The following is a 10,886-nucleotide window of genomic DNA, read 5'->3' as shown; positions in this document are numbered from 1 at the left end:
ACAATTTGGAAACACTGCTTTACACTGTAACTCATGTGCACACCATCCAATCATGCGAGCATTGTCGAATATGGAAACCAGGTGCAGTTGTAATTGTCAATGGCCACGGCTATGTGCTCTTGTGCTGCATTAATTCACTTGTTACTGGAATGAGTTTCGTGGCAGCTGGCAATGAATGTATGTAAGGTGAAGAATTGTGTTATTGTACATGGAGCACACATTTACAAAAATGCCCCACACCTGCAATAACACGCCTGATAACTTTGTGTGTGTGTGTGGCTTTTGTTTTTTAGAATGGTGGAAAAAACTTAAGTGTCATTTCAGTACTGAAGGTGACATTACGTTGTGCAGTGTCATTGACGGTTTGCTGGAAGACCTGAACATTATGTACAAACCAGGTGATGGGGGGGAATCTTGATAGGTGGCTCAAAAAGAAGCCTGGAGGCATAGTAATAAAGACCATACATTGCTGTCACATGTGCTGCCTTAGGTAAAGAAAGTTATACCAATTTCAAATCTGTAGTAAATTTTGTTAATTAAAATGAGCGGGAATGGTGTATGTGGAGATTTCAAAGACTTTTCAGTGCTGTTAGGTTTGCAAGTGGGTTTACACTAAATATTGCTGCTAACAGTGTGTGTGTGTGTGTGTGTGTGTGTGTGTGTGTGTGTGTGTGTGTGTGTCTGTCAGTCACTCATGAGATGAAACTCTATTTGCGTCCAGGAACAGCTGCGGTGCCTGGGTAAAAAAATATTGCAAAAGAAACTATAGTGAATCCAAAAAAATGTTCCCCACCATTGCACTTTAAGTGCTTCCCCCTTCATCGCACAGTGTCTGGGTCACAGTTTACTGTGCAAGCACCATGAAGCTGAGGGGTGGCATACAGACCATGTGCTCTTGTGAAGTGGGTGTGACAATGAAAACTGCCTCTACCACCTCAGTGTTCCCAGAGCACTGTTGTGCATTCAGTGATCACCACAGTAGGCGGTTCCACGGGGACGCTTTTCACGGAACTGCAATACTAAGGACAGTGGACTACTGCTGTGTTGGCTTTTTTTCTGCTGGATGTTATAGAGAAATGCTCCAGGCAATAGAGGGAAACATTCCACTTGGGAAAAATATATCTAAAAACAAAGATGATGTGACTTACCAAACGAAAGCGCTGGCAGGTTGATACATACACACAAAATTCAAGCTTTCGCAACCAACAGTTGCTTCATCAGGAAAGAGGGAAGGAGAGGGAAAGACGAAAGGATGTGGGTTTTAAGGGAGAGGGTAAGGAGTCATTCCAATCCCGGGAGCGGAAAGACTTATCTTAGGCGGAAAAAAGGATAGGTACACACACACACACACACACACACACACACACACACACACACACACACTGAGGCGGAAAAAAGGATAGGCACACACACACACACACACACACACACACACACACACACACTGTGTGTGTGTGTGTGTGTGTGTGTGTGTGTGTGTGTGTGTGTGTGTGTGTGTACCTATCCTTTTTTCCGCCTAAGGTAAGTCTTTCCGCTCCCGGGATTGGAATGACTCCTTACCCTCTCCCTTAAAACCCACATCCTTTCGTCTTTCCCTCTCCTTCCCTCTTTCCCGATGAAGCAACCGTTGGTTGTGAAAGCTTGAATTTTGTGTGTATGTTTGTGTCTATCGACCTGCCAGCGCTTTTGTTTGGTAAGTCCCATCATCTTTGTTTTTAGATATATTTTGCCCACGTGCAATGTTTCCCTCTATATATAAAACAAAGATGATGTAACTTACCAAACAAAAGCGCTGGTGTGTTGATAGACACACAAACATACACACAAAATTCAAGCTTTCACAACCAACGGCTTCTTCCTGATTAATTTTAATTGTGGTATTCGTATTAAGCACATCACAACCTATAAAGACTGTTTACTTTGTTTCCTGCAAAATATCCACTGTGGACCCGTGAAATAAGTAGTCATGCATGGTGGTACATGCCAAAAGTTCATTAAAATAATGTAAAACCACAAGAAGTGACACTTTCTGCATGCCAACAAGACACCATTCAGGCAGGTAAGGTAATGGAGGTGTTTTAATTTGGAGATGCTTTCATGAATGATTTGTCAGACATTGCTGATTTGTGAATGTGTACATTTGTGCACAGGTGATATTTCACATATAGCAAGGCAATGCACCAGTGCTCACAGATTATAACAAAATGATCTGAGGAAGACTCCAGATCTCAAGGGACTGGAGTGGCATTGCAAGTCACCTTATATCAATCCTGTTTATCACATTTAGGATACTATTAAGTGACCCGTGCATGTGTTGGATCCAGCTCCAACCTGTGTCGACAAGTTGTGACAGTGGATGGTGGTCATGCATCAGGCTGGCTCCGTAACCCAATTGCTAACATGTGGAATACATGTTACAGCTCTTATTGTGGCAAAATGGATAGCTAATAACTGCTAGATATATTTCATCACATGGAAACATCTCCTTTTCTCTGCTATTAAGTGGATAAATCATCACTCATTGGACATAGCACCTCTAAAGTTTGCAAGTCGAGTAAAGTATTGCTACTACAGCACGAAATTTAAATTTTCATTCTGCTACCTCTGCTGTAATGCTCAACAAGTTTAATGTTTTGTTATACTATGAAACAGAAACTGGTGGCTGGAGGGGAAAGTGTAAAAGATTTTCTGCATGATTCTCCCAGTTGTGGTCTTGTGGTACATCCCAATTGTCAGAAATCATAAGCCATCGAGCCTGCACGTATCGAGCTGAATCTGGGACATCAAACAGTATAGCCCACAAAACCACACATGTACGAAACAGACATTCACAATACTTTACATGACACTCACTTGGAAATGACATGTTTACTTACATCTGCCAATAGAATATCACAGTAATGTGTTCCAGCCAGACGAAAAAGTTAATTCTTTCAAACAATTTATTATGGTTACAGTGTCATATGTCAAGGAAAAGATTTGTATGTGTGTTATTGTGGTGGTCTTTCAGTCCAGAGACTGGTTTGATCCAGCTCTCCATGCTACTCTATCCTGTGCAAGCTTCATCATCTCCAAGTAGCTACTGCATCCTACATCCTTTTGAATCTGTGTAGTATATTCATATTTTTGTCTCCCTCTATGATTTTTACCCTCCATGCTGGATGCTGCCCTCCAATACTAAATTGGTGAACCCTTGATGCCTCAGAGCATGACCTACCAACCGATCCCTTCTTCTAGTCAAGTTGTGCCACAAATTCCTCTTCTCTCCAATACTATTCAGTACCTCTTTATTAGCTATGTGATCTACCTATCTAACCTTCGGCATTCTTCTGTAGCACCACATTTCGAAAGCTTCTATTCTCTTCTTGTATAAACTATTTATCATCCATGTTTCACGCAAACTGGACTCGCATTTGGGAGGACGACGGTTCAATCCCTCCTCCTCTAATCCGAGCTTGTGCTCAGTCTCTAATGACCTCGTTGCCACAGGACGTTAAACAGTACTCTCCTCCTCCATGTTTCACATCCATACATGGCTACACTCCATACAAATACTTTTAGGAAACACTTCCCGACACTTAAATCTATTCTCAATGTTAACAAATTTCTCCTTCAGAAATGCTTTTCATGCCATTGCAGATCTACATTTTATATGCTCTCTACTTTGACCATCATCAGTTATTTTGCTCCCCAAATAGCCAAATCAACTGATTTAATTCCATTCCATTATCCTTTTTTTCAGTTCATCTTATATCCTCATTTCAAGACACTGTGTACTCTGTTCAACTGTTCTTCCAAGTCCTTTGCTGTCTCCGACAGAATTACAATGTCACTGGTAAACAGCTAAAGTTTTTATGTCTTCACCATGGGTTTTAATTTTTACCCTGAGTTTCTCTTTTGTTTCCCTTACTGCTTGCTCAATATACAGATTGAATAACATTGGGGATGGGCTACAACCCTATCTCACTCTCTTCCTAACCACTGCTTCCCTTTCGTGCCCCTCAACTATCATAACTGCCATCTGGTTCTGTACAAATTTTAAATAGCCTGTATTTTACCCCGGCCACATTCAGAATTTGAAAGAGAGTATTACAGTCAGCATTGTCAAAAGCATTCTCAAAGTATACAAATGCTAGAAACATAGGTTTGCCTTTGCTGAATCTATATTCTAAGATAAGTCGTAGGGTCTGTATTGCCTCACGTATTCCAGCATTTCTATGGAATCCGAACTGCTTTTCCCCAAGGTCGACTTCTACCAGTTTTTCCATTCGTCTGTAAAGAATTCGTGTCAGTATTTTGCAGCTGTGAGTTATGATACTGATAGTTTGGTAATTTTCACACCTATCAACACCTGCTTTCTTTAGGATTGGAATTATATATTCTTCTTGAAGTCTGAGGGTATTTCACCTGTCTCATACATCTTGCTCACCAGATGGTAGAGTTTCGTCAGGGCTGGTTCTCCCAAGGCTATCAGTAGTTCCAATAGAACTAATGGAAACAAGACCCCAGGACTAGACAACACAACATTCCCATTTGTATGTATATTGTAGTGATTATACCATAGCTTCATTTTTGAGTCTTTCCATATTAAATGTATTTGTGGAGGAATTATATGTTCTATTGTTAATGTGTTTATTTATAAAACTATTTTATTCAGATTTCTTTCTATCTGGAACTGTGTGCTCCACAATCATTTTAATAATATTCAAGATAGGATGAACAGCAGCTTTGGTTGAAATTTGTATCACTTTAATACAACTTTAAATAGATTAAACATTTATGACCAATGCTGCCCTTCATCCTATCTTCAATACTACTTTAGTTTTTATTACATGAACATTCAAGCATATTAATTTTAACTTCAGTACCAAGAAGACGATATGTGTTCTTGCTACCCACAAATAAAATTGACAAACATACCAATGCAAGAATCATGTGTCCAGCAGTTGTTATCCCACATTTTGATAAACTGCTGTGAGATGAAGACAGGAATGGGAGCAGAAATAAGGAACATTGCTGATAACTTTGAAGAGGAGGAGGAAAAGCGACAAGAAATATAATATAAAATTCTTGGACTTTTTGCTGCACGAATTCTGAGTAAAACCTCAAGCTTTCAACAGTTACCATCATCACCTTCATCAGAGCAACTGACTGCCATGGCTGCTGCTGTGGTGAACTTGCACAGCACATGGATGGCATGTAATCGATTGGTTTAAATGATAATGCTGCAATAGATGGTGCCATCAGCAGCACTGGTGGTGTCACCACTGCCATTAGAACGTAAACAATGTTGCCAATTGCCCCCCCCCCCCCCCCCCCCCCCCCACACACACACACACACACACACACACACACACACACACACACACACAGAGAGAGAGAGAGAGAGAGAGAGAGAGAGAGAGAGAGAGAGAGACAGAGAGAGAGCGCTCACTTCCATGCACCACGTGGTCTTGCACATTCTAATTTAAACAGTTTATGGTGTAATAAGAGAATTCAGTATGTATAAGCCCGGCTGAAAAATTTATTACATCAAAAAGAATTTTGTTTTTACTTGCGAGGCTGTGCTCAGCAACTGCTGATTCCTCAAGTTCTTGATTTTTAATGTGCTTTGATGATCTGACCTAGAGGCCAAGACTGTTTGCTGGGTACAGCATTTCTGGTATCCTCTTATGTGATCAGAAAAGAGGTCATCCCTCATCTTCCTGTCTATTTCATAGACGTAGCACCACAGAAAGGAATGAGCACATCTGGTAGCTCATTGTTCATTATTTCACAGTTCCTTTTCTTGGAGAGTAGCAAGTTTATATGACTGCTCTGTAGCCATTCTTCCGGAACATGTTCTTCAGACAATTAATTTTGGAATCCAAATACTCTTCATCAGAAATAGTTTTTAGCTCTGTATACTATTATATGTAAAATGATTCTCGACTGTACAGGATGGTGCAACCTATGGGCACAGAAAGAAATGAGTGTGCATCGGCCTCTGCTACACAGAGTGTCACAGTTGCCCATCTGACTTCTGTTGCACCAACACATCTAAAAATTACAACTTTCCTTCTCTCTCATCTTGACAATAAGCTGGGTATTTGGATTTGTGATGTTCATGTGCTCAAGACCTTTCACTCCATGTGGCCAGACTGTAGACTTTTCTTCAGCATAATCATAAAAAAGGAGGAGGAAATGAAGCCAAATTTAGTGCATGTCCCTTGGAATGTTTCATGAAGAAGTTGGCCACTGTTGGAGACAACAGAGGACCTATTAATATTCTGTCAATCATTTCATAAAATTAACAGCCATTCAAGAAATAGGTGTCCATCAGAGCATTTTAGAACAACTTTATAGTTTCAGGAGAAAGTGCTGTACCAAGTCTCAATGTGCCTTCCAAATGGACTTTTGAAAATAGAGAGATCACAACAACTGTCTAAAACTATCGTTTGGACCAACCCAAATTTGATTTTCTCAGTTAACATCTGGGAGTTTATAATGTAATGTTCACAGCAGCCAACCAACAGAGTCATTAACTTGGTTAGATATTTGGTTAACCTCTAGGTGAAAGAACCAATATCACTAAAAGTAGGTTTTAATGGCACACCTTTTTATTTTAATTTAGAAAATCTGTGCTGCCTGAGAGGTCTAAGAGCTCAAGCTTTGTGTTTTTCATGACATCACCTGGTAGACCAGAATTATTCAGCAACTACATCATTTTTCTGGCAGGATGGGGTCCCATTTTAGGTATTTGTGTGTATTGTCCTCCAACAACAGTGACACTTTGCTATGTGTTCAGAACATCACGGGCACGTGAAAATTTGAGAACTTCAGAAATCAGCAGTTGCTGGGCACAGTATCACAAACAAACATAAAATTCTGTTTGGTGAAGCAAAATGTTTCTCAGGCTTCTATATACTGGGTTTCTGTTATTAAAGAGGTGATAGAAATAAGAATGTGTGAGAACAACTTCAACTGGGACAGTGGATATAATTACAACATTGTGTCCAGTTGAGCTCTCAACACAAAGAAGAAACAGAGAAATTTGCTGAACTGTTTATGCTCCTACAAGCAGTGGCAGTGTCACCAGTGCAGGTATTGACACCATCTATGAGAGCATGACGACATAAGACAACCGATCAGCAGAGATCCGAGAACTATTTAAGTCTATCATAGCATCAGCAGCAGTAGTAGTACCAGCAGCAGATGATGATCATAATAATTGAAAGCATGAGGTTCTAGTGAGAATTGATGTGTCAAGAAGCCTAACAACATTTCATTCAAGAATGCCATCATGAGAAACTTCGTCCTCAGGAAACTAATAGTGAATTAATTTTTTGTTGCTTCATTTTCTTGTTTTTCAGAACTAAGTGTTTCCGAAAATTCAGGATCCAAGGAATCATTTGAAAAAATGACAATGCTTTCACAAAATGTTCTGTGACAACTTCATCCAGAAATTCTGCATAGTGTACACGATTGTCCCAGTCTTCCACAGTAACATTATCAATGGCATCCTCCTCAAGTAAACTCTGCAGATCTTTAATTCTGAATGTGAAATACCTGGATAAGACTCATTTCGCTATTGCCCATATATTTTATATTGGATTATACTGGTACTAGTACTGCCCTAAGGGGGAAGTCTCAAAACCTCATCGCCCATTTCTGCTATTGTGAAGGTTTTTGTAGTGAATGAATTCCTCCATCTTCAGTTTCATACAGCAGTCTGAAATTGACATAGTTTTCCTTCATAGCCACTGTGTAATTTCTTCTTTCTTTGTTTTGTGAAACTTTCTCCCCATTTTTTTAGCGACAACTGGTATTATCAGTGAGAATCATACACTCTCTCCTTTAAATCATGTAATAAATCTAAGAATCAATGTTTAAACACACATCACTATTCATCTCCTCATTATAACTGCCAGCTGTGCTGGACATGAATATTAGTTTCGCACTTCTGAAGAAGACATATTCTGGTGATCCTGCATGACAAGTTGTAAATAAGATTTCTTTGCCACTTACCACTTTCAAGCTGCCACTGCCCTTTGAATCACACCCAATGTACTAGGAGTTTATAATTAAAGTGCAGCTGCTTACAGAGGTCCAGTTGGGCAGCAATTATCATATAGCAGTGAAACTTCATAGAAATGCTAACTCATTAATACGGGACCGATTTACAATGGAAAAAAATTAGTTCCAATGTTGGCCATCGTGTGCAAATCTTGCACTTCACACTGTTTGTACGATCGTATGACATCCACAGCACCATTTGACAAACCATAACGTTAGTGCACAGAATGGCTATTGAGAAGAGAGACAATGTGCTATTAGTGAAACTATTTTGTGTAAATGGCAGCAGTTACAGTGCAGTATTGAAAGAGTTTCTCTGACTGAAAGGTTTGAGGAGAGGCCTGATTGGATTAAATTGTTTAAAAAAGATGATGATAAAATGTGAAAAGACAAATGTTCTTGGTGTTGCACCTGGAAGAGGAAGGCCTCCTATCATCCTACCAGGGTTGAAGTTATTCATGAGGTTGCTGTTACTCAATTAATCATGCATGATGCGCCCCTGATAGTGCTTGTGCTCGTGCTCATGCAGTGCACAAGAATTGTCCATTGCATGGTCAACAGCACAGAAAGTTTTGCATTGTATTTTACACTAGTATTGGCACAAGATCAAGATTATACAGCATCTAAAACCTCATAGTTTTGCTCTTTGTTTCCTGGTATGGATCAAAGTTGATGGCACGTGGCTGGGCATTACTCTACGGAGCAATGAGGCACATTTTACAGTACAGGGTGCAGTGATACACAAAATGCCGAATTTGGGGTACATTCAAACTATGTGTTGTGCATCAGAAACCATTGCACTTGTTGTATGTGACTGTGTGATGTGGATTCACAAGCAGTTTTTTTAATTAATTTATTTTTAAATCAATGTTATGCCTTTCTCACTTGTTGTACCTTTCTTGCCCATGTCCCATTCCTTATTCATTATGTATCAAAACATTTCTATACATCTTTCTTGCATTCAGAGTGGTATATTTGCACCTAGTAGCCAAAATTGGAGCAATTTTTTTTCCAGCATAAATTGGTTCTGCATTAATGCATTAGCATGTCTACCAAGTTTCGCTGCCATACAATAATTACTGCCCACATTGGACCTCCATGAAGCAGCTTCATTTTCATAATACCCACCCGATACTTCCTGGCATGATTTTTATTGAGTCAGGTCTCATCAAGATGATAACATAGTGAAAATGATTATCTTCCTCAATGTTATGCCTCCCACCCCAGCCTCCTGAAAATTTGGCTAAGTATTGTATCTGTCCACCAGGTTTTTCCCTTCCACTGTTTCCTTTTTTGTATCTGAATCCCAAAGAATTAAGAATTCTGTCGATTAAAATGTGACCCTGTGAAAGTAATCTCCCATCTTTTGCCATGACAGATATCAATATGACTATCAAATTATAATACAGTATTATGAAAAAGGTTGTGGAAATCCTGCAAGTTGCTGACAGTTTTTCATCACTAATCTTTCCTTGGTGACTGAAATTTCATTAATGGTCACAGGTTTCCATTCTCCATGCTTTTGGCCACATTCTGTGCCCTGTTTGAAGCGAATTGCCACACACATATGCTGTTTGCAATCTCTCATGCCAACAAGATATCTCTTCTGGATGGTATTTAAAGCTTCAGACAAATCTGTATCCATTTGACTCATTGTGAATGTAACTGAGCAAACCTAATTCTTAAAAAAGAATACCAATGATGCACTACAAAAGTCAGAGGATGGAAAATCTAGGTTGGAATATCAACAGTACTATGAAAAAGACATATTGTTACCTACCTTAAAGATGACACGATGAGTTGCAGACGATACAATGAAAAGACTGTTGCACATCGAGCTTTCGGCCAAAGCCTTCTTCAGAAAAGAACACACACATTCACACAAGAAAGCACACCCCTGCACACATGACCACTATTTCTGGCCAGAATGCAGTGATGTCATGCCGAACACTAGCAGCAATCCGGAGTAGGATAGGGAAGGGGGAGGGATAGCAGGGGACATGTGGGTGGGAAGGAGTCAGCAGTGCCTGGTGGATCACCCAGGCACTAGGTGGTAACTGGGCAAGGCTGTCGGATGCAGTGTTGGGATTCTATGGAAAAAGGGAGGGGGGATAAAGGAGAGCAACAGTGAAGGGGAAAAGAAAAGAACAGTGGGTGTGTTGGCAGAGAGCAGAGGAGAATGAGGGTTGAGTTGATGTAAATTGGGAGAAGGGGGTAGAACTTTAAGGTCAGAAACTGTCGGATGGAGGGTGTGGGGGCAGTAGGTAACTGGAGGTTGAGGCTGGGATGATTTCAGAAGAGGAGAATGTGTTTTAAGGATAACACCCACCTGCACAGTTCAGAAAAGCTGGTGGTGGAGGGGAGGGTCCAGATGGCCCGAGTTGTGAAGCAGCCATTGGAGTCAAGCTTGTTACCCTCAGCTGTATGTTGTGCCACAGTCTGGTCCACTTTGCCGTTGGCCACAGTTTGGTGGTACCATTCATCCTGGTAGAAGCTGGTTAGAAGTTGTACCAGTATAAAAAGCTGTGCAATGGTGGCAGCAGAGGTGGTATTGACATAGCTGCTTTCACAGGTGACCAGCCCTCTAATGGGGTAGGATAAGCCTCTGATGGGATTGGAATAGAAAGCACTGGGTGGGTGAATTGGGCAGGTCCTGAAGCTGGGTCTTCCACAGAGATATTGTCCCTATGACAAAAGAGGTGGGTGTTGGGAGTGACATACAGATGGACAGGGATGCTGTGGAGGTTGGGTGGCAATGGGACACCACTTGACGAGGAGTGGGATGGATCTTCGATAGGAAGTCTCTCATTTCAAGGCATGATAATAAATAA

This window comes from Schistocerca gregaria, chromosome 3 (genome assembly GCF_023897955.1).
Source record: "Schistocerca gregaria isolate iqSchGreg1 chromosome 3, iqSchGreg1.2, whole genome shotgun sequence".
Lineage (NCBI taxonomy): Eukaryota > Metazoa > Arthropoda > Insecta > Orthoptera > Acrididae > Schistocerca > Schistocerca gregaria.
This window is presented reverse-complemented; position numbering follows the sequence as displayed.